Below are 26411 nucleotides of genomic sequence, written 5' to 3'. Positions count from 1 at the left end.
CCCTGGCCGATCTCTGGCCCATAGTAACTGATATAAGTTGGTTGCAGGGGTAGTTATAATGAAGAACGAATATTCTCCCGATTTTCTACTAATAACCATATATGACGTAATATCTAACACCGATTATGTACTAATAACCATATATGACGTAATGAGTGGCGTTACGTAAAAGTTGAAAAAACAATTTTTATTTAATTTTAGTTTTCAGTTCAGAATTGCTAAAGTTATAAACTGCAAAATTATTTATGGTATCTGAGCAATAATTTTAATCTTTTAATTTAAACTATAAAATACCCAAAAATTTTTAAACTAATTTTATTTTTTGTTAGGTTTTTGTTACATGATATAGAAAAGACCAAACGATAGCAGATAGTAACTGAAATATTAAATAATAGTCGTAGCAGTAGCTTTAGTAGTAGTATTATCATTGGTAAACTTTTCTAGGGTATTATGCCATATTTGACTTATTATTTCAAAGTTACTATATAAATATCTTGCAAAATAATAATTTTACTTTGTAAATTGAACTTAGTGGCAAGGTCATTACATGTTAAATTTGGTTTCACAATTATTTGAAAAAGTAGATAGAGAACTTAACTTCAAAAGTCTTACTGACTAAAAAACTGGTAATTGCAAAAATATTTTTAAATGTTTTGATATAGAATTAAAACAATTCAAAGAAAATTAAAGGAAAAATCAAAAGTTTGCAGATTAGTAAAATAAACAGTCCGAATTGTAACTTGATACGATAGCAGAATTTCTGTTTCTTCACGAAATAAATCAAAAAATGTTTTGCTGTAATAAGAATTTCATTTTATTTTTCTTGCTGGCATTTTTTATGAGAGCTTTGGAAGCAGTTCAGGCTAATGAAAGCTGTATGAAGGGTGAGCACCAGGAGACAAACTTAAACGACTCCATAATTGGCGTACTTGAGAATATTCCCTTTGTAATAAGACAGTTTATTTTCGTCCTGTTTAATGTTATAATAAGCCTAATCTTATGGCATATCATACGCAACTCCAAAAAGCTAAAACAAAAGGTATGGATTAAGGGACAGTGAGTATCACACTGAATCGCAAACAAAAATATTGCACAACAAAATCAGTGGTTAAAAGACAAATCAAAATTACAATAGAGTGAATGAATATGTTATTTTAGCGCCTTTGAAAGCAGACATAAGTAAAATTAATGCTGAGATTGTCCATCACCCCCACGAAGAATATAAATACTACAAAAGTTATGTATCCGTGAAAGATAAACACAAGGAGGAATTCGGGTTGCAGCAGTAGCTAGCAACCTAGTAAGAGACAATCATACCTCATAGCTATAATAAAGATACAAGATGACGAACCCATAGTAAAAAAAAATTCCTATAACTCCTAAAACTAGAATCTGATCAGAAGACAAAACACACTATTAGAATCGCAATGTCCAATACCCCTGTACAGGACACTAAATGTCCCTTGGCTTGAAAAACAAGAAAAATATATTGGTTTGAAAATCAAGAGTAGTGGCTAAACCACGATATTAGACGCACCCATCAAAAGTTACAAGCCAGAGAAAATTCGTCTTATTTTCGAAAAAAGAGGAAAACACACCCTAAAAGTCCCAGAATCTTAATGAAAATCACACCATCAGATTCGGCGTATCGAAGAACCTTATTGTAGAAGTTTCAAGCTCCTATCTCAAAATGTGGAATTTTGTATTTGTTGCCAGAACGATGCATGTTGAAAGATCACGGATGCGTGTTTTTTTCCCAGGTGCGATCGTATCAACTCCTTGGTCCTAGAATGTCATGAGAGGGCTCATTCAAACGGAAATTAAAAGTTCTAGTGCCTTTTTTAATTAAAAAAAATAGAATCACTTTATACAAAAAACTGCATTTTTGATCTCTTTTCATACAGCGGTCTTTTCAAAGGTATTTGGTTTATGAATAGTCCGGGTTGCAGCGGTAGCTAGCAACCTAGTAAGAGATGACCACGTCCAACGCAAAGATATATAAATACCTATAAAAAAGTCTGATCAAAACAAAAAGTACACCATTAGAACCGCCTTGTCTGAAATCCCTGTATAGGAAAGTTTCTCTCATTTGACTTGCACAGCAAGGGAAATATATTGACTTGAAAATCAAGAAAGTTGACTTTAACCACGTTATTCTCCACAAACGGCATATTTTTTTCTTTCTTCTTCTTTTCCACAGATAGCTTGTGACTGGAACATCGTAGAGAGTTGTTCAATGGCTCATTTTAAAGGAAATCTCTAGATCTAGTGCTATTTGTACTTATTTTTAAAATAAAATCAATTTTTTACGAAAAACTTAATTTCTTGTGTACAATATTGATCAATGACGTCATAGTCGTTGGATGTAGTTAGTTAGTACATAAAGGCTCGATCATCGAATAAAGCTAAAACTAAGTAAAGGACTAAAATGCCTCCATATATCCACAGTGATGTCTAAAAATACCTTGAAATTTAAAAATTAGTTTTATTTTTGGTTAAGTTCCAACTACCCAATCAGGGTTGCAGCGGTAGCTAGCAACCTAGTAAGAGACGACCACGTCATATGTTAATATATATAAAAACCTATAACTCCTAAAAAAAAGTCTGATCAAAACAAAAAGTACACCATTAGAACCGCCTTGTCTGAAATCCCTGTATAGGAAACTTTCTATCATTTGACTTGAACAGCAAGGGAAATATATTGGCTTGAAAATCAATCCGGGTTGCAGCGGTAGCTAGCAACTTAGTAAGAGACGATCACCTCCAATGTAAAGAAATATAAAACCCCTAACTCCTAAGAAAAGAGTCAGATCAAAACAAAAAGTATACCATTAGAACCACCTTGTCCGAAACCCCTATTAAGGAAACTTACCGCCCTTTGGCTTGAATAACAAAGAAAATATATTGGCTTGAAAATCAAGAAAATTGACTTTTACCACGTTATTCTCCACAAACGGGATATTTTTTTCTTTCCGCTTGATTTTTCTTCTCAGCTAGCTGGGCACTGGAAAATCTTAGAGAGCTGTATAATAGCTCATTTTAAAGGAAATTGCAACATCTAGTCACTTTTGTAATTAAAAATAAAATACTTTTTAAAGTAGAATCAATTTTGTCAAAAAAATTGTATTTTTGATGTATTTTCATGCTGCAGTCTTTTCAAAGATATTTCAATTTTGAAGCAATCAAACAGTTCATGGTAATGAACTCTATAGTAATAATAGCTACTTGTCTCAATAGTAACCGAAACTCCTGGAACCAAAATTTTCTTTTTTGGCTTAATCGCTAAAATTATTATTTAAACTGCAAAAATTTGTATGATGCCTAATCAGTAATAGTAATTTCTTAATTTAAACAACAAAAATACATGAAAATTTTATAATTAGTTTTACTTTTTCTCTCCTGGAAGAAAATTTTTTTTCATCTCAGTTCAAAGTTATTATTGTATCCTGGAACCAAACTTTTTCTGGTTTGTAATCCGTAAAGTACGTATCTCCATATTATTGTCTTATAATTGCAATTATTTTAGTTTTCAGTCCAGAATCGCTAAACTTATTATGTAAACTGCAAAAATATTTATGGTGTCTAACCAATAATACTAATTTTGCAATTCAAACAAGATAAATACCTGAAAATTTAAAAATTAGTTTTTTTTATGCTAGGTTTTAGATACTCGACACGGGGTATTGTGTACTTAATAATTTTAAACCTTGAAAAAATATGGTCTCACGCGAGTGGAAAAAAAGAAAGAAAAACCAAAAAAACTATCAAAATAGAGCAATCCAAGTTTCTACTAATAGAAAACTTTACTACACAAAGAATAAAGCTAACATCCTGAAATATAGGAAAAGTTTATTTAAAAGAGATAAAAATGCCACCGAACGCAATAAAGCTCGAGAACGCGTAAGGATTGCTACTAAGATGTCTTGTGATCCAGAATTTAAGAAAACGAAATATGACGGAACAAAACAGAGGTATGTTATGGATCAGGGGTATCGAGAAAGGAAAATTGAGACAGCCAAACAAAAGAGCAAAGAACGGTATGATAACGATATAGATTACCGAAACAAACATAAGAAAAATACATAAAGGACCGATACAGTTCAGTATAAATGGGGAATATGTAAGTTTCATCGGATATACCTGAAATCTGGATTGCAGCGGTAGCTAGCAACCTAATAAGAGACGATCACGTCCATTGTTAAGAAATATAAAATCCGGGTTGCAGCGGTAGCTAGCAACCTAGTAAGAGACGATCACGTCCAATGTTAAGAAATATAAAAACCCCTAACTCCTAGAAAAATAGTCAGATCAAAACAAAAAGTACACCATTAGAACCGCCTTGTCCGAAACCCCTATAAAGGAAACTTACTACCCTTTGGCTTGAATAACAAAGAAAATATATTGGCTTGAAAATCAAGAAAATTGACTTTAACCACGTTATTCTGCACAAACGGGATATTTTTTTCTTTCTTTTGTTACCAGAGATAGCTTGGCACTGGAACATCGTAGAGAGTTGTTCAATGGCTCATTTTAAAGAAAATCTCTAGATCTAGCGCCTTTTGCACTTAATTTTTTTTATTAATTATTTTTCACGAAAAACTTAATTTTGTATATACAATATTGATCAATGACGTCATAGTCGTTGGATGTAGTACATAAAGGCTCTATCATAGAATTTAAGCTGAAACTAAGTAAAGGACAATTATACCTCCATATATTCACAGTGATGTATAAGATTTCCCATTACATCTGTAAACTGTTCCACAGTTGCCATTCCATACCTTGGAAGCTTTTCACTAAACATGCAACATTTCTTTTGGATATTACTATGAAGTTTTGCGAAAGCATCTCTAGCTGACTTCAACAAAATCTATTCTTTCAGAGATAATTTTAATCTTTAATTTTGAATATTTTTCGTAATCCCGGTAAAACATTCGTAAAATTTTTCTCAGTTTACAAAGATCAGCCTGTGCGTTCTTTGCAGCTTGTGTAAACTGCAAAAATATCCATGGTATCCGAGCAATAGTTTGAATATTTCAATACAAGCTGGAAAAATACCTTAAAATGTTAAAATTAGTTTTATTTTTGGTTAGGTTCTAACTACCCGATGTGGGATTGACTATGTATTTTCAGACCAAAAAATTACATTTTTTAATATATATTTTATTTTTCAGTTTAGAATCGCTAAAGTTATTATGTAAACTGCAAAAATATTTATGATATCTGAGCAATAATTTTAATTTTTTTTATAATAAAGAACGAACTCTTCCCAATACTAACTGGTAGAGGCAACTTCACTATAGTTAAGATTACAGTATTTATATTATGACAATGCAAAAGGTATGAGAAAAAAGTGCCAAACTCTGTAAACTGCAAAAATATTCAGAATATTTGAGTAATAATTTCACTTTATGAAAAGAAACTATATACATTCCTAAAAATCTTTAAATGTTACAGTAAATTATAATAAAGAACGACTTCTTGACTATACTAAATTTTATACGCCACTTAATTATAGTATAGGTTATTATAATAAAGAACGAACTCTTGCCAATACTAACTAGCATACACTCATTTTCTTAGAAGTATAAACAACAGCTTTTTAAGACATTAAAAAAAGATGCAAAAATTTTTAAGCTCAGTTCAGAATCGCCAAGCAATAGTTCAAAAAATATGCTTTAATAATGCTTTAATAATCGCTAAAGAAGTTATTCATGCTTTAATAACCGCTAGACAATAGGTCAAAAACATGCTTTGCTAATCAAATATCCTTGAAAAGACTTCAGTATGAAAAGACAGTAAATTATCTACAGTTAGAAGACAAGCGACAATGAGAATCAATATATAGATGCCTGATGCGTGCCGAGTACCATGGCCCAGCGCCTGGTAATTGCATAAATATTTGTATATATTTTAACAATGGACTGGGAGAATTTAAAAAAACATAAAAAAGCCAAAAGTGTAAACCCAAAAGTGTAAAGCTTAGTAAATATCGCTGTTAGAAATTGGACTTGCTTTAATAATCAAATACCTTTGAAAACAATTTAGCATGAAAAGACAGCAAATAGTCTCAAATTGTCTGCGGTTAGATGACAAGCAACAATGAGAATACACATTTTTCAGGATCATCTCTGGAGTAAAGCAAGAATATGTCCTGTCCATTTTTCTCTTCATACTGGTGATAGATTACATCGTCTGTGGATGCAAAAATTATGGATACCCAATTGGAAACTAAAAGAGGATTGCAGATAAAGACTTCAAAGATTAAATAAGTCTCTTCAAATCAGACAGGCAGAAATTCTAACAGTTATTGGATGTTGTGACAGAAAATCCACTATAGTTTGGCCTCAAAATAATTGCGTCAAAAGCTAAAAGAATGACTGTCACGGGATCCCCCTCTTCATAAAAGAGGGCAACGAGAATGCAGAACAAGTTGTCCAGTTTAAATATCCGTGAAGCACAATAGAGAACAAAAGGGCAATAGACAAAGGGATCCAAACTCGTATCGAACAGGCTAGTGGCCTTTTTTACCAGGCTTAAACATATTTGACTCTCACAAAGGTTCTCAAACCGGCTAAAGCTTCGACTCTTCAATAGTAATCTCCTCCCAGTTATGTTGTATGGAAGCGAATGCTAGAGATTCAGCAGCAAAAGAAGAGACTCCACGCCTTTAAGAACAATCGCTTGAAAAGAATCCTCAATATAAAGGGGAAAAAACTCGTCTCGAACCAGAAACTACACCAAATGAATGGGCAACCTCTAGTAATCAACATGACTAGTACCCGAAGATAAAACTATTTGGGATAAGCTGTACGAATAAAAGACAACCGAACACCAAAATCCACCCTCCAGTTGCAACCAACGGCAACGTGACAAAGAGGAAAACCAAAAAACACTACGCAGGACATACCAGAGGGACCTTCAAAACGTGTATACGTCCAAGCAATCCCATTGGGTAGATGTTATGGCCTCAGCCCTTTTGAGAGATGACTGGCGTCTCCTTGCCGATGCCCTGGGTGCCTCTAGAGGCAGAGGGGGTTCTAAGGACTAAGATGATATATATATATATATATATATATATATATATATATATATATATATATATATATATATATATATATATATATATATATATATATATATATATATATATATATGTAGAAGTTTACTATCACTGCTTTTAAATGGTAAGATAGAAAATTAGCATAGGATTTTAAATTGTCGGATAGGGGATTAGCATAGGCTATTAAATGGTCAGATAGGAGATGTATAGATGGAGCTACTAGTTCCTCAAGACGTCACACCTGTGCAATACAACCGGTCTCTCTTTCTAGTGGTCTCGCGACGCCACGTTTCCGTGACCTTTTGTTATGATACGGTTTTGTTATCAGTATTAAAAAGAAACTTTTGGCGGCCATTTTGCGATAAATCCTGTCTAGACATGGTTTGTGACCTCACTTCTCCTAAAAGACATTCCTTTTATTGATCGTGAGTCAACTTTTTTTTGGGTGATTGAGGAGTGTCAGGATTAAAATGAATAAAATGGACAGACAAAAAATAACAGGAAATTTTGTTACTTTGGAAAAATGGTTAATTCTAGATAATAATTTTAAAGATTTCGGCTGCAGAAGAGAATCTTCACTAAGAGAATGATTGATGATATAATGATAAATTAGTACCGATCGTGGGGCTATTGTCCGAGACTTATGTGTCATGGTCCCCAAGCATTTACTCAATTTATAGACACTTAAATTAAAACGAAACAAAAGGGTGTTGCAATTCTGTCTGAAGATTACCCAGAGTTCAGTTACTCTTCCCATTTCTTTAGTGACCCAATAAGTTAAAAGTGATAATAAAGAGCATTCATTTTCCCCAGTCAGTGTCGTTTTGGTGGTGAGACAGTGAACATCAAAAAAGTTTTACACATGCCCATCAGGCTTTTCTAAATTGGGCAGCTGGTCATCCAGTTAGAATTTTACCTTTGCTGATGACTATAGTGAAAATTATAGATTATTTAATCCGTGTAAATCACATAGAGGATATGCCGTGCAAATTAAAGACTGTAATTCCTGTCTTGAAGAGATTCGTGACTCTCGTACTAGATGTTTCCTCTGCTCCAATTGTCACTATGATAAATGTGATCAACGAGAAAACACTGACCTTGGCAAAAAAACCTAATAGTGAGTTCAGTATATTCTTAAGAGACTGGTATCGTCGCGGTTTTAAATTGTTTATGGGAAGAAGAACCTGGTCAACGCTTCAATTGCTGGAATAATAAAAAAATCTGATTTTTACGATATTTCAGTGAAGATAATGGCTACTATGACCATTAACCTACAGACTTCATTTGGCTATTACAGAAAGTGATTTTTCAAATGAGAATCTTGTTTATGACATTATTTTAAATAAGTAAATTGAAACACATGAATTTTATAATATGAATCAAATAGTATTATTGACTTTACAAATAAATTTAATAAGAATGAAGTTACAATATATTTTAGAAAATGTGACCCAACTCTGCATGCCAAGATAAGTACAAGTTAAATGCAAGGTGAACTACAACCACTTATCGTTTCTGATGGTTATGTATACGTCGAAGAAGAAATCTATGAAAGGACACAGTGTTTCTTATATATACAAGTTTAAATATATTTTTGAAGAATTTAATGCTTAGGACAGTGAAATTCATATTATAGAGGTAAGAAAGAGTTTTTCAACTATAAATTCGTTCAATCAGGGATTGTCACGCTAAATCTCAAGGATTTCACTGTAAATATGTCCGCGACATCAGAAAACGAAATATAATAATACATGAAAACCAGTGATTTTGGTTGATAAATTGGGTACCCAAGTTCGATTTTGAATAATAGATTTTCCCCTTTGCTCAAGGAAATTTTAATGTGCGATGTGTAGAATGAATACGGTAGGCCAAAAGGATCAAAAATTCTATATTATTTCTTGTTTAAGAGATACATAGCCAATACCCCGTCTGCGCGGTCAATGTACCACTATTAACAATTATATTGCTATTGTTAACGTGTTGAATATGCTCGAAAAATTTCGAAGGTATGCAATGGGATTTGTATTTGGACATGTAAGGATCTAAGTTAAATACATTGATTTTTTGATTTGTATTCATGGTGCCAAGTCTAATAGAACACTGCCATCAGAGGTAATTTTCCAATAGCTTTCAAATAGACTAAGCAAGATTTTTGCAATGCTCTCCGTCAACGCTTCAGCAACGATACACTCTAAACGTATAGTACCTGTTTGAACAATGGTGATGTCTTGAGTACCGGACTAATCCAATACAATGATACCGTAAGTTTTCACAAATATTTCTTCGGTTGTACTATTTTCAAATAATTCTGAATCTCGATCTAGGGACTGAACTGTCAATTCATATAAGGTCCTGTACGATTTATCAAAGGATAAATTGTAGAGTTGGATTCCATTTACTTTACACAGAGGAGATAAGAGTCCAAACAGTTCAAATTTAATTGGAGAATCTTCCCATGATTCAACCGTGCTTGCACTTTTTAAAAAAGCCAAATCAAGTTTTGAAGGAATTTCACCATTGATAAATGCCGACTCAGCCTAGCTACGCGTAACCGTAGCAATATGTCACTGATTTTTGACTGTATGAGGAACGAGCAATTTGATATTATTTCCAGAGGTTCTTAATTTTTAAATTGCCAAAACAACAGATCCGATAACTTCTTGTTTTCGTACATGAAGTATTGCCAAGGTGAGAGAGACTGTTACATCGGGTGTAGTACCGAGAATTTTTTGCAAAATAAAATTAGACGGTGCGAGTTTTAGCTTTATATCAATCTTTACATTGGGAGGCAACCATTGAGGTACATTAAATATATCTTTGTTTTGTTTCCCCACAGAGGGAAACTAATAAATATATTGATTATTTGATTCTTGTTAATCGTGTCAAGTCTAATAGAACATTGCCATCAGGGGTAATTTCCCAATAGGTTTTAAATTTATTTAGCGAGATTAATGCAATACTCTCCGTCAATGCTTCAGAAAAGTTATAGTCTAGACGCACAGTAACCGTTCGGACAATGGTCATATCTTGAGTACCGGACAAATCCAATACAATGATGCCATGAGTTTTCACAAACATTTCTTTGGTAATACCATTTTCGAATAATTATGAGTCTCGATCTAGGGATTGAATTGTCACTTCATATAAGATCCTTTAGGATTTATCAAAGGATAAATTGTAGAGTGGAATTCCAATTTACTTAGTCATTTTAAAACATGTTTATTCCCAATAAGACTTTTGGGAAAATGTGTCGACTTCAAAAATTAATATAATTAACTATACAGGCATTTAGGTCTTTTACAATTGGCATCAAATCTGATAACAAATCAATTACATTTTAGGTTTTGCCCTGGATTATAACTTCAATCTTTTTCTCGTCCATTTGTTCATTTTAAGTAAGACAAGTCAAGAGTCTTTTACTTTACTCACGATAGGATGTGAGTAACATGTCTACAACACTTGTTAATAAATCTTCTTTTTTTTGGCTTTTACAAAATTTCGAAACTTTCAGTACTTTCAGAAGGGCGATCAATGACAATTACTTTGAGTGGTTTTTCCCGGTAAGGTTTATGTTTATGAAACATCGAAGGACATTTTGAAGCAATATTAATTTTTCATCATCGGCAATTGTTTTATTGTTGATTAACTTATCAAGATTATCTCCAAATTCGGTGCTTCTTCAAAGTTGGTGAAGTTATTTTTGAGGGTGGTACTGCAAATTATATTCAGGATCAACGGTCATTCCGTTCTCTTGAACATACTTGGCGGTCATGATCTTTCGTGAGAAAGTCTTTTCAAGTTTCACTGTCTCTTCTTTCAAAACTGAAAACAGTGGGGAATATGCTAGGAACATTTTATTAAACTCTGTTCATAGTCCAAGGATGTACTCAATCAAAATCATCATGACTTTGATAAGTGGATTCTGTAATGCATTAAACACAAGCTTTTTTCCATACGGGGGGTGCTCAAATTCCAAACTACTGAAATATAGCTTCAAGGGTTTCCAAAGCGGAAGAATTCTTCTTACACACGCATGAACTGAGATCCATCTTGTTTGTCCAGGGGCAAGAATGTTTAGCCAGTCCATGTTTTTAGCCAGCCCAATTTTATGACCCTTGCCTCTTTGGGCTTGGTAAGCAGACTGTCCCAAATCAGGAAAGGAGGAGGGTTGGGATTTTCAATTTAAGATGATTTTCAAAACGACAATGAAAAGCGTCGGACCTAATTTGATCTCTCTGGTAACGACTACTGACCTTCCCCAGAGACGTTTTTTGACAGCGAATGAACCTTTTCGTCTTGCTTTTCGGAATGTCAGGACTGTTAAACCTGACACTCAACAACACTGGTAAAATGCCTTGAGAAGGATACTGCACTTTTTAGATCATCGCTCAAAGAATTTTGGTCAAAAGCACAAGAGAGGTCGTCATGAAAAGGCATCGTTGTTGCCTTATGTTCCAGCTGGCGTGGGAAGACATAAGTCTAAGTCCATGTTGCAAAACTCCAGAAACTATCCAAAAGTGCCGACTCGTTTTGCACTGTTTGCAAAATGATTATAAATCTTCCGGCATAGATCTTCAAAGGTTTTTGAAAGCTTTTTACAAGCATAAGATGCCACAAGATGGATTTGGTGGCATCTACACTTCACAAAAGTAAACTATTGGTACTTTTCGCTTATAAGTGAAGAAACAGAGTTATGGGCCCCCATCATAACACTTGCAGTGTCACTGCAGAAACCAATCCAATTTGTCAATGGAACTTCATCTTTATATAGGACCTACAGATAATTCCTCAATTTTGAGAAGAGCATTTCCGCTGTTCTGTCGGGGCATTCCTTAGCGTCAATAAAAACTACCTCTGTTTTCAAATTCTCGTTTGAAAAATAAACACAAATGGCCAAGTGTTTGGCAGTTGTAAAATCATTCGTCTTGTCAATTGTGATTGAAAAAGGGTTCTTTTTCAGAGACTCCACCAGCATGTCCTCGTAATACACTGAAAGGCCTTGGCAGACTGGGTTCATTAAAATCTGCTTACCCGATCTTGCTTTATAAGTAACATGCTTATGTGGCATATTTTTCAGAAGTGGGAATATTGTGTCAACCAGCAAAAATGTTAAATTGTTTTCAGTAAGAAATACTGCAATTTTTGCTTGTGCATCTTGTACTGGATCATTTGATGCAAACCCCAGGAGCTCAGTTATATGCTTTGAAACTGAATTTGAAGCTTTGAGGTTCTTCTTGTGTTTTTCTGACAGGGAATGTTTTCCCAAAGTTTTTTTTTCTTTTTGCATATGAAAATTTGACTGAGCATGCCAAGCACCATGTCAATTCTTCATTAAATTTCTTTGTTATTAAAGCAGAAAATTCTTTGTCGTTCTTCCACTCTCTTAAATATTTTCCTTCTCTTTCTCAATGTCAACAGATGAACCTCTTTTCAATCTTATTTCACATGCTTCATTCAGATCTGAGAAGTCTTCTTCTTAACCATCACAGATCTAAAAGAGGTATGATTAAGAAAAAGATACTAAAGGGAAAACCTATTAGATTTTAATAAGTCCACCAAGTGGAAGTTAAATTTTTACTAGGCCATTTAAGTTCAAGTTTGGCTTGGGAAAGGTTTGTCAACAGTTGCTGTTCCATTTCTTGAAAAGGGAAGTTATTCTAGTATAGTTTATCAGTTGGTGAATCCTAATGCTACAATCTAAAGCAAATGGAATCCCTCAAGGTTAAGTTCCTCCGTACTGAAACAACAAAAAGGGGGCTTTTCATTTTATGGAAACCACAAGATAAAGGAAACTATTTTTTTAATTGAAAAATTTACTGTCCAAACTTCAATGTTGAAGTAAAACTGGTAGTAACCAAAAGCTTAATTTACGCAATTATTAATCATAATTTATGTTTTAAAATGAAACTAGCCAGCCATGACAAAAAACACAAAGAAACGAATATAAAGACGACAAATGGGTCTACGGCCAGTAAATAAAAGAAAAACAAGAATCAAACGGATATTTTGCCCGTATCTCACAAGACGTCTTTAGCATGAAAAAAATAAAACTAAAAAATATTTGTAAAACTAAAGTTGACTAACCTAAAATACATAATATACAGTTACTTAGCATTTACAATTTGTAGCTGCCTTCATCCAACCACAGAAATATCACAACTTCAGTTGAATTGATTTTAGAGCATAAACTCTAACAGCATGAAATTTCAGTATACTATTCCTTAAAGTACAATTAAAAAAATAATCAAAAACTTCTGATTTAGCAGTTAAGGAACGTTTGTTTGATTTTCCGTATCATAATTGATACGTTTGAAGAAACAAAATTAATTAATTATCGTATTGGGCTATTACAAATTTTTTTCTGAAATTATAGAAATTAAACAAAAAAAGAATACGTATAACGGAGTTAGTAAAAAAAAAGACGAATGTCAAAAACTAAAGCAAAACAAAAAATAAAAAAAACTCGAAAAACTAAAGCTTTTTTCTTATTACATATATTACAAGCAGATCTTTTCTCTCTAGACACGATTCAAAGACGTCATAATAGATCCAATAAGTATATTTTACTTGCAATAAGTGTTTTTAGTCGCTATGCATATTCAGTTTCATTGCATTTAAAAGACAGGCAATGAAGTTGCTAAGACTATTGAAAGTGTTCTTGAACAAAATTCAAATAGAAAAATTCAAACAGATAGTGGAAGTGAATTTGTTAATCCACATGTAAAAAGGGTTTTATTAAAATCTAACACAGTACTCTACCATACTCACAGTCCAATAAAGGCAGAATTGGCTGAACGTTTGATAAGAGCTATTCAACTTTTAATTTCAATATATTGTACATTGAAAAGTACTACATCATTTATTCATGATTTAGATAAAACCCTGATGATTTATAATGAAGGTCTTCATCGATCCTTGTCTAATGTTAGTCCTCTTGAAGTTCATCGTAGTGACAATACACTTTACATTTTTGGGAAACAATATCCTAATGGAAAGACTGGGAAGAAAAAATTTAATATGGGGATCCTGTTCAAATCAATCGAACAAGAAATATTTTTGAAAAGGGGAATTACTTGTGGTCCACTGCTTTTTTAAAGCGTCAAAAGTCTTGGACACTAAACCTGTAACATATCGTCTTTGCGATATAAAACATGATGAGATTTCTTGGCGGATTTTATGATTTTAAATTACAAAAAGTTTGAAATATTGGGATGTATGAAATTGAAAAGGTGTTAAAGACTCGTACTCGCAAGGGTAAGCAACAGTTGCTTGTTTGCTGGCTAGGATACAACTCTGATATTGATTCCTAGACTGTCATCAAAGGTTCTGGTTCAGGTTCTTTTATTTACAAACTTAATAAAACAAGAATATGGGTATGCCCGGCTGAGAGTCTAGCTCGTATTAACAGACAACCAATAAGAAATAAAAAACAACAAAACATATTATATATCTGTATTTGTACATAATCACACTCTTTTGTAAATAAATACAAAAAAAAGAAAAATATGTGACTTACCAGGCGTCACCCCAAGCCAGCATCCAAATGGAGAAACACTAAAACAATACACCAAAAATAGTGAAGTGAAGTCGTGGGGAAACCCTACCATGAGAATGAGCCAGCAGAAATACCATAACTGATTTGAAAAAAAAATAAAAAAAATAAAATGATCAAAGAGTTAATAAAAGTTTTTAAATGCCCCAACAGCGTACCAACAGAGAGACCAATATTAAAACCCGATCCATGAATATTCCAAAGTTTGGTTTTTCAGTGCCTGAGTTAGAACCTTGATATCTCAGTGCAATTTCAGGGTTTAATATGCTTAGAAGATCCCCTCGTTCGATAATCATGCTCACGTTGTTTAAATAGATCCATAGTATAAATTGTTTTTGGTAGAATTCTAGCAAAATACTTAACACAAAACATCAGCAATGAAAAGATAATAAAAATTCCACTGGTAATATATTAAGGAAAGAATATATACTTTTAATTGGCGATTTTGATGGTAGGGATATTTGGGAGGGGATGAAAGTTTTCAGGATACGTATCGCTTTATTTTGCTGCCTTTGAAGTGGTTTCATCTTAGTTTTAAGCGTATTCAGAAAAATCAGGGGACAATAACTCAGATAAGAAGGGACTAAGGCAAAATATACCGATCTCATTGCATGAAAAGGTAGAATAAATTTCAAATGCCGCAATATTCCAACATTCCTTCCTAACTTCATCATCAATTTAGCAATATGTTCTTTCCAACTCATATGTTGATAAACTAGCACACCTAAATATCTCATAGTACATACACGCTCTAAATACGTAGATTCATCAATGGGTAGTGTACTATAAACGTTCATAATGTCCAGCGATTTTTATTTGACATTTATATCCAATATTTCTTACCCTCTCTACGACGATTTAAATAAAACGAGCAATTTCTTCATAAAACTCTCCCCTGCTATTTAATTTGAGGGAAGGTATGCAGTTGCTCTTGTTGATTGTATTCTGAAAAATACATTGTATATCCTAAGAAAGGATTGTAAATGTGATACATATGTAAGGTCTTTTGATTTTTCCGATGAGGGTGCAGTGGTAAATTTAAACTTTGACAAATATTACAGTAAAGAACGATATCTCTCCCATAGTAACTGATACGTTACATTAAAAGACGATCATTGGAATAAAAAGTTATTGTATGTATTGGACTTAGTTAGCTACTTGATCGTTTGAGGTTCGTCTCTTACTATTTCAAAGAAGAAAAAGCCTTAGGCTTTTTCCTGTTTGTAATATTTTCCTGTTTGTTATCAGGGTTAAAGCGGTATCCAGGTTGCAGTGGTAGCTAGCAGCCTAGTAAGTGACGATCACGTCCAATGCTAAGAAATGAAAAAAAACCCATAGCTCCTAAAAAAGGAGTCAAACCAAAACAAAAAGTACACCATTAGAACTGCCTTGTTCAAAACCCTTTGTATAGGAAACTTTCTGTCATTTGGCTTGAACAGCAAAGGAAATATATTGGCTTGAAAATCAAGAAAATTGACTTTAACCACGTCATTCACCACAAACGGCATATTTTTTTTGTTTCTTTTCCACTGATAAATTGGCACTGGAACATCGTAGAGAGTTGTTCAATAGCTCATTTTAAAGGAAATTAATTGGGTTAAAAATCTGTAGTAACTAAAATAAATTATTTCTAAAAGAGAATAAATTTTTCCACCAAAAACTGTATTTTTGATGTCTTTTCATGCTGCAGTCTTTTCAAAGATATTTGATTTATGTTTCCGGGTTGCAGCGGTAGCTAGCAACCTAGTAAGAGACGATCATGTCCAATGTTAAGAAATATAAGATCCCTTAGCTCCTAAAAAAGGAGTCAGATCAAAGCAAAAAATAAACCATTAGAACTGCCTTGTCCGAAACCCCTGTATAGGAAACTTTCTATTCCTTGGCTTGAGCAGCCAGGGAAATATATTGGCTTGAAAATCAAGAAAAGTGGCAGCTATTACAACATTCTGCCTAAACGGGATATTTTTTCTCTTTTCTTTTGATAGAGATAGCTTGGCACTGGAACATCGTAGAGGGTTGTTCAATAGGTCATTTTAAAGGAAATTAATTGGGTTAAAAATCTATAGTAACAAAAATAAATTATTTCTAAAAGAGAATAAATTTTTCCACCAAAAACTGCATTTTCTATGTCTTTTCACACTGCAGTCTTTCAAAAATTATAATAAAGAACGAACGCTTGCTCATAGTATCTGAAATGTTAATTAAAAGTAGTAGTTCTAGCTCTAGTGGCAGTATTATCATCGGTAAACTTTTCTAGAGAATGGTGCAATAATTGACTTACTTACATGCTTTATTCTCTGAAATTTGTCTCTTAATACTCAAACTAAGAAAAAGCCGTAGGCTTTTTCCGGTTTGTAATCCGGGTTGCAGCGGTAGCTAGCAACCTAGTAAGAGACGATCACGTCCAATGTTAAGAAATATAAAAACCCATAATTCCTAAAAAAGGAGTCAGATCAAAACAAAAAGTACACCATTAGAACCGCCTTGTCCGAAACCCCTGTATAGGAAACTTTCTGTCCCTTGGCTTGAACAGCAAGGGAAATATATTGGCTTGAAAATCAAGAAAAGTGGCAGCTACTACAACATTCTGCCTAAACGGGATATTTTTTCTTTCTTCTTTTCCACAGATGGCTTGGCACTGGAACATCGTAGAGAGTTGTTCAATGGCTCATTTTAAAAGAAATCTCTAGATCTAGCAACTTTTGCACTTAATTTTTTTTTTCATTTAATTATTTTTTACGAAAAACTTAATTTTTTATATACAATATTGACCAATGACGTCATAGTCGTTGAATGTAGTTAGTATTACATAATTATAATAAAGATACCGATTATCTACTAATAACCATATATGACGTAATAAGTGACATGACGTAATATCTAAAACCTATTGTGTACTAATAACCATATATGACTTAATGAGCGACGTGACGTAAAAATTTCTTACTAGGTTGCTAGCTACCACTTAAACCCAGATTGTGTAATAGGTTGCTAACTACCGCTGCAACCTAGATATTCTTATTTCTGCTACTATGGGCTAAGGTTCGTTCTTTCATGTAAAACTAGCAAAACATTTTTTAAGTCTGATGAAGATTTAACTAATGTGTCAAAAGTAAGGTTGCAAGTCGACGATTTTGTTTTGGCCTTATTATAACTGGTATGGTGAAATAATAATATGCATATGGCTCTTAAATCATACTTCTTTATGGTCCCATATGGTTTAGTGCCTAGGATAGTTAACTTTCACTTAACAGGCCCGGGTTCGATTCCCGATGTGGGAAAATTTTTAACTCTATAATCTTCGAACATTTGAACCTTTTATAATTTATTATGATGTATAATATAAATACTGTAATCTTAACTATAGTTATAATAAAGAACGACATCTAGCCAATGTTAACTGGAAAATAAATGGGGATTACAAACCATGGGACATATTAGACTTAGTTTTTCCGGGTTGCAGTGGTATATCCGGGTTGCAGTGGTAGCTAGAAACCTAGTAAGAGACGATCACGTCCAATGTTAAGAAATTTAAAAACCCATTTTACAGTAAAGAACGATCGCTCAAGCATAGTAACTGATATATGGTGGTTCCAGGGGTAGTTACTTGTGGTTCGTCTCTTACTATTTCAAAGAAGAAAAAGCCGTAGGCTTTTTCCTGTTTGTAATGATATAGCATAAAACTAATTCCAAGTTGTAACTGACGTCATCCTGGTTGTTATAGTAAAGAACGAACTCTTGCCCTTAGTTACCTACTATGTCTTGTCAAATTAGCTAATTAATTTCATCTAATTTTGTTTAAAAATAATTCCCACACCGGGATTCGAACCCAAGACAATTAATTGAAAGCCAACTACCCTAAACCACTAAACCATATGAGACATATATAGAAAGCTAATTAATTGTTTTATGATCTCTTATAGCATAAATTTCATCGGTTATAGCTGAAACCTATTAAAGAACAAACCACGGCACATAGTAACTATTTCCGGGTTTCAGTGGCAGCTAGCAACCTAGTAAGAGACGATCACGTCCAATGTTAAGAAATATAAAAAACCCCTAACTCCTAAAAAAGAGTCAGATCAAAGCAAGTACACTATTAGAACCGCCTTGTCCAAAACCCCTATAAAGGAAACTTACCGCTCTTTGGCTTGAATAACAAAGAAAATATATTGGCTTGAAAATCAAGAAAATTGACTTTAACCAAGTTATTCTCCACAAACGGGATATAATAAGGAACGACCTCTTGCCTATACTAAATTTTATACGCCACTTAATTATAGTATAGGTTAGTAATTCAACAGATAGCATGGCACTGGAACATCGTAGAGAGTTGTACAATGGCTCATTTTAAAGGAAATTAATGGGGTTAAAAATATAATAAAAAACGACATCTAGCAAATGTTAAGTGGAAAATAAATGGGGATTACAAACCATGGGACATATTAGACTTAGTTTTTCCGGGTTGCAGTGGTATTTCCGGGTTGCAGTGGTAGATAGAAACCTAGTAAGAGACGATCACGTCCAATGTTAAGAAATTTAAAAACCCATTTTACAGTAAAGAACGATTGCTCAAGCATAGTAACTGAAATATGGTGGTTCCAGGGGTAGTTACTTGTGGTTCTTCTCTTACTATTTCAAAGAAGAAAAAGCCGTAGGCTTTTTCCTGTTTGTAATGATATAGCATAAAACGGATTCCAAGTTGTAACTGACGTCATCCTGGCTGTTATAGTAAAGAACGAACTCTTGCCCTTAGTTACCTACTATGTCTTGTCAAATTAGCTAATTAATTTCATCTAATTTTGTTTAAAAATAATTCCCACACCGGGATTCGAACCCAAGACAATTAATTGAAAGTCAACTACCCTAAACCACTAAACCATATAAGATATATATAGAAAGCTAATTAATTGTTTTATGATCTCTTATAGCATAAATTTCATCGGTTATAGCTGAAACCTATTAAAGAACAAACCACGGCACATAGTAACTATTTCCGGGTTGCAGCGGTAGCTAGCAACCTAGTAAGAAACGATCACGTCCAATGTTAAGAAATATAAAAACCCCTAACTCCTAGAAAAAGAGTCAGATCAAAACAAAAATTACACTATTAGAACCGCCTTGTCCAAAACCCCTATAAAGGAAACTTACCGCTCTTTGGCTTGAATAACAAAGAAAATATATTGGCTTGAAAATCAACAAAATTGACTTTAACCACGTTATTCTCCACAAACGGGATATTTTTTTCTTTCCTTATAATAAAGAACGACCTCTTGCCTATACTAAATTTTATACGCCACTTAATTATAGTATAGGTTAGTAATTCAACAGATAGCATGGCACTGGAACATCGTAGAGAGTTGTTCAACGGCTCATTTTAAAGAAAATTAATGGGGTTAAAAACCTTTTAGTAATTAAAACAAATTATTTTTATTACATTAAGGAATTTTAATTATGTTCCTTAAGAAATCATCATAAGTAAAAATTTCCCATACTGAAATTGAACTAAAGCCTCCTGGGTGAGAGCTATTATATTAAAAGACGATCTTTAGGAGATCATACATAAGGGATCGATAGGGTAAATGTAACGAACTGTATGGTAAGAGCGACTCGTCTCAATAGTAACCGAAACTCTAAGGAAACGGATTTACAGTAAAGAACGATCGCTCATGCATAGTAACTGATATATGGTGGTTCCAGGGGTAGTTACTTGTGGTTCGTCTCTTACTATTTCAAAGAAGAAAAAGCCGTAGGCTTTTTCCTGTTTGTAATGATATAGCATAAAACAAATTCCAAGTTGTAACTGACGTCATCCTGGTTGTTATAGTAAAGAACGAACTCTTGCCCTTAGTTACCTACTATGTCTTGTCAAATTAGCTAATTAATTTCATTACACTAAAGAACAAACTTCCATCCCATAGTAACTAAAATAAGATTATAATTTCATGTTAAAGATTGATCAAATGATGTCATAATCGTAGGTTGTAGCTAAGTCGTCTCTTGCTATTCCAATTAAGAAAAAGTCATAAGCTTTTTCCTGTATTAATAAAGACAAAGGGAACAGTGAAGATATTAAAAGTAGAATAGCCAAGGCTCAGGGTGTTTTTTCACAGCTAAAAAAAGTTTGGAAGAATAGGAAGATAATTTTGCAAACCAAGATTAGAATATTAGAAGCTACAGTGATGACAGTGGTCAAATATGGCGCTGAAGCATGGGTGATCCGAAAAGCGGATGAAGATTTTTTAGATGTTTCCCAGAGAAATTGCTTACGGATTGTTCTGGGTATTCGGCTGACTGACCGTATTTCAAACAGTAGGCTGTACGAAAAATGTGGTTCAATACTGCTTTCTAGGGCTATAGTGAAAGTAAGGTTGAGGTGGCTAGGGCACGCTGTGCGGATTGAGGATGACAGATTACCGAAGATTGTCGTTTTCGGCCAACTGTCTAGGACTAAACGGAAATCAGATCGTCCTGGTCTGGGGCGGGAGGACTTCATAAAGAAAAACATAAAGGAAATGGAAACTTCCTGGGAGGGTGTAAAAAGGGAGGCTTTGGATAGATTAGGATAGAGGAGGAGTGTGCGTAGCTGTGTTGGCCTCAGGCGGCTTGGTGCTACAGTGAGTTGTCAGCAGTAGTAGTAGTAGTCGCAATTTTTTTAAAGTACGGAAAAACTGTAGCGTGAGGTGCAATGGGTTGGGGAGGGGGCAAACCCCTTCCTTTACGTAATTATTTCTGTTCATTTTCAGCTACAAAGCTGTTTCTTACTTTAGGATGAAAAAACTTTCTTTTTTAAAGACATAGTATTTTCTATAGTAAACAAGAAAAACATTGAAATTAACGTGAAGCTACGCAAAAATGAAAAAAGTAATTGATTACAAAAAATGCACAAAAGAAAAGCCTGTTTGCAAAAACTAAAATATAAACTCTATGCATTCAGTTTTGTTGAGCAATGTCCAGTTCTTTATGAATGGGGACTATGTAAGTTTCATTGGATATAACTGAAATCTAGTAAAGAACAGACCTAGGCAAATAGCAACTAAAAGTTAATTACAATAAAGAGCGACCTCTAATTACATTTTGTAATCATGAAATATAAAATATAGTAATATAAAATATTACTAAACCATATATGACGTAATGAGTGACTTGACGTAAAAATTAAAAAAATAAATTTTATTTTATTTTCCTTTTCAGTTCAGAATCGGTAAAGTTATAAACTGCAAAAATACTTATGGTATCTGAGCAATAGTTTTAATCTTTTAATTTAGACTAGAAAAATACCTAAAAATTTTAAAATTAGTTGAATTTTTTGTTAGGTTCTTGGTACTTGATACGTGACTTAAACATTCAGCTAACATTCAAACATTCAACCAATGCGTTTTGAAAACTTGGAACAAAGAATTAACACTTTTCGTTGTTGGCCCTCGTCTGCGCCACTGTCTGCAGGAAGAATAGCACGTGCCGGTTTTTATTATACAGGCACAGGTACTGAAGTGGAGTGTTTTTCATTCACAAGAAGAAAGTCAACCCCATCTTCACTCAAATTCACACGAAATGACCAACCATCAGGAGGTGGAACAAAACCTCTCCCAACTCCCAGCAGCATTCAACATATTTTGCTGTTAATGGTTGTACATTTGTGTCGAAAATACCTTTTTATTGAGGAGCCTGTGAAAATTTGTGTTTATCTTGGAATCACTTTTATTGGGAGCATCATATCTGACTTTGCGCCTTTTCCAAGGATGTATTTTTCAAGAAAAGATAATATTTTTAACACTTATTTTGTCAAACTTAGCTTGGCGTGGACACTGTTGTTTGTAGTGAGCTTTATATATATGACAGCAAGAGTTTATACATGCAGGAATCGGGATATGATAAAGAAACATTTACTAAGAATTGCGGTTGCAACAGGCATTTGGTATGTGTGTACAATGTTTTTTGTGAAAGTGGAAAATAATTATGGCATGTGCTCTAAGCCATTGAAAATCAATGACAAATATCAGTGTACAAGCGGTGGACATAAGTGGTACGCATTCTCAATATCTGGACATGCGTTTATTTTGATTTATTTTGCAATGCTTATTAAGGAGGAGGCAGAAGCCCTCATTGGCTGGGATAGTATCAAAGATATGATCAGAAATGAGGAGTATAATCGATCAACTGATGGTAAAGAGGATACACAGCTGCACAAGCTTAGTGATGAAGAGTTGGCCAATTTGAAGGATGATTATAGTTACTTTACTCCTTACATTCGTGGAGTTTTTATTGGAATGTCTTTATTGTCTATTTTATGGGATGTTATGCTAGTTTCTACTATTATGTATTTTCATAGTATGATTGAGAAGTTTCTGGGTGGTGTCATATCAATCCTGATGTGGTTTGTTACTTATAGGTTTTGGTATAGGAGGAAAGGGATTTCCCTGGTCTTCCTGGGGAGGGTAATGTTGGCTATATGAATCCATGCAATCCATTAGAGGCATCAAAAATGAAAAGAAAAGCTTCATTGATTTCAGATAGGAAAGATAAAGATAAAGTGCCCACTTTTGTAGGAATGCCTATATACAGCCTAAGTAATCAGGACATCCCTCATGAAGGTGGAAGTTTAGATGAAAACTCCAGTAAATCTGTTTCGTAAGTCTTATAAAACGATAAAATTAATCAGAAATGCTTTTCACTAAAACAAAGAGCCAAACTATGTGCTATGACCTGCTTTCTTACATGTTTTGTTGAGATAATCTATCCATAGGTCTTTATCTTTTTCTTCAAACAAAAGGAAAGATCTGACACACTCTCAGATAGCATCCCTGTTTTTAAAATGAGGTATACTTTGTTGCTTTTACTTAGTGAATTGAAATACATTTTAAAAGTTCCCTAATTGTGTCATCATGATGACATCCTGACCAAATAGTACCACGTTGTTTCACGTAAAAATGGCTTGAACAGCAAGGGAAATATATTGGCTTGAAAATCAAGAAAATTGACTTTAACCACGTTATTCTCCCCAAACGGGATATTTTTTTCTCTTTTCTTTTTTTTTGTATCACGAGATAGCTTGGCACTGGAACATCGTAGAGGGTTGTTCAATAGCTCATTTTAAAGGAAATTAATTGGGTTAAAAACCTTTTGTAACTAAAATAAATTATTTATAAAAGAGAATAAATTTTTCCACCAAAAACTGCATTTTCGATGTCTTTTCACACTGCAGTCTTTCAAACATAATCGTATACCAGCGGTAAGATTTGAACCCACGCCTCCGAAGAGACTGGTGGCTAATTACATTAAAAGACGATCATTGGAATAAAAACTTATTGCATACATTGGACTTAGTCAGCTACTTGATCGTTTGACGTTCGTCTCTTACTATTTCAAAGAAGAAAAAGCTGCAGGCTTTTTCCTGTTTGTAATATAATATCCGGATTGCAGCGATAGCTAGCAACCTAGTAAGAGACGATCACGTCCAATGTTAAGAAATATAATCCGGGTTGCAGCGGTAGCTAGCAACCTAGTAAGAGAAGATCACGTCCAATGTTAAGAAATATAAAAACCCATAGTTCCTAACAAAGGAGTCAGATCAAAACAAAAAGTACACCATTAGAACCGCCTTGTCCGAAACCCCTGTATAAGTCGAGAAGTAAAAATTGAGAAAGCCAAACAAAAGAGCAAGGAACAGTATGATAATGATAAAGATTATCGAAACGAACATAAGAAAAAAATTGCTACTAGAATAATGGGTAGATACTAGGGTGACAAAAGCTATAATGAAAAAATTAAATTCTCTGCGAGGTTGTACCGAAGAACGCATAAGGACAAAGGGAAAAATTAAATTCAGAAATACAAGAAGATGGCAAAATGCAGGCTGATGTACGTAAATTGAAAAACATTTTACGCATGTTTTACCAGGATCACGAAAAGTATTCAAAATTAAAGATTAAAATTCTCTTTGAAAGAGTGGCTGCTGTTGAAAAGTCGGCTTGAAATGCTTTGGCAAAGCTTCATAGAAATATCCAAAAGAAATGTTGTCAGTTTAATGAAAAGCTTCCAAGGTATGGATTGGCAACTGCGGAACAGTTTTAAACAGTTCTTTTAGTTCTATTGAATATTTGGCAAAAAATCCTCTGTCTTGTAGAACAAACTGTCCTGAAAAGTACCAGACAACTATTGAAAAATGCTCTGAAACTAGATCTGACAAGGAAATTTTACATAAAGGACCGATATAGCTCATCATAATCCGGGTTGCAGCGGTAGCTAGCAACCTAGTAAGAGACGATCACGTCCAATGTTAAGAAATATAAAAACCCCTAACTCCTAAAAAAAGAGTCAGATCAAAACAAAAAGTACACCATTAGAACCGCTTTGTCCGAAATTACGGTAAAGACTGATCTGTAGCACGTAGTAACTGAAGATCCGGGTTTCACCGTATTATAATAGAAAAGAGGAACTCTCACTTATATCCGGGTTGCAGCGGTAGCTAGAAACCTAATAAGAGACGATCACGTCCAATGTTAAGAAATATAAAAACCTATAGCTCCTAAAAAAAAGGGTTGCAGCAGTAGCTAGCAACCTAGTAAGAGATGATCACGTCCAATGTTAAGAAATATAAAAACCCATAGCTCCTAAAAAGGGAGTCAGATCAAAGCAAAAAGTACACCATTAGCACCGCTTTGTCTGAAACCCCTGTATAGTTACATTAAAAGATTATCATTGGAATAACAAACAATTGCATACATTGGAATTAGTTAGCTACTTGATGGTTTGAGGTTCGTCTCTTACTATTTCAAAGAAGAAAAAGCTGTAGACTTTTTCCTGTTTGTAATCAGTTTATTATCTGGGTTGTTATAATAATCTTAATAAGCATGAGATATTTTAATAAATAATCATAAGGATGATGATGCAACACACTTGTCTTTTAACAAGTTTAAATATCCGGGTTGCAGCGGTAGCTAGCAACCTAGTAAGAGACGATCACGTCCAATGTTAAGAAATATAAAAACCCATAGTTCCTAACAAAGGAGTCAGATCAAAACAAAAAGTACACCATTAGAACCGCCTTGTTCGAAACCCCTGTATAGTAAACTTTCTGTCCCTTGGTTTGAATAGCAAGGGAAATATATTGGCTTGAAAATCAAGAAAAGTGGCAGCTACTACAACATTCTGCCTAAACGGGATATTTTTTCTCTCTTTTATTTGTTTCCAGGGATAGCTTGGCACTGGAACATCGTAGAGAGTTGTTCAATAGCTCATTTTAAAGGAAATTAATTGGGTTAAAAATCTATTGTAACTAAAATAAATTAATTCTAAAAGAGAATAAATTTTTCCACCAAAAACTGCATTTTTGATGTCTTTTCACACTGCAGTCTTTCAAACATAATACTAGCAGTAAGATTTGAACCCACGCCTCCGAAGAGACTGGTGGCTAACACCAGTGCCTTGGACCACTCGGCCAAGCTGCCTCTCATAAATAATATATATGTGAATTTGGGTTGCATTAGTAGCTAGCATCGTAGTAAGAGACGATCAGTCCAATGCTAAGAAATATAATAAAACTCCTAAAAATAGAGTCAAATCAAAACAAAAGTACATCATTAGAACTACCTTGTCTGAAACCCTACTAGATAAATAATGAATGTCATCATAGTTTTATATTAGAGCTATGAGGTGAATAGAAATACATTAAAAGGCGAGGTCAAAATATAAGCTTTCAATTTGGGAGGTTCAAGGAGGAGTCTTTGAAAGTCTTATGACCTCAGGGTACTAGATGTTGCAACGTTCTTACGTATCTACAGTGGTTTAAAAAAT

The 26411-nt window shown here is 33.8% G+C and overlaps 1 protein-coding gene and 1 pseudogene across 1 annotated transcript in view; both read left to right on the top strand.

Annotated features, from left to right (window-relative positions):
• LOC148955972 (uncharacterized) overlaps positions 1 to 26411 on the top strand; it is a 325370-nt gene that overhangs the window by 263195 nt on the left and 35764 nt on the right. The gene's annotated exons all lie outside the window — the stretch shown is intronic.
• Positions 21989 to 23250, top strand: LOC148955973 (acyl-coenzyme A diphosphatase FITM2 pseudogene; annotated as a pseudogene).

The sequence above is a fragment of the Artemia sp. Qi Xiang Cuo genome, chromosome 1 (genome assembly GCF_049724085.1).
Source record: "Artemia sp. Qi Xiang Cuo chromosome 1, ASM4972408v1, whole genome shotgun sequence".
NCBI classification, from domain to species: domain Eukaryota; kingdom Metazoa; phylum Arthropoda; class Branchiopoda; order Anostraca; family Artemiidae; genus Artemia; species Artemia sp. Qi Xiang Cuo.
This window is presented reverse-complemented; position numbering and strand designations above follow the sequence as displayed.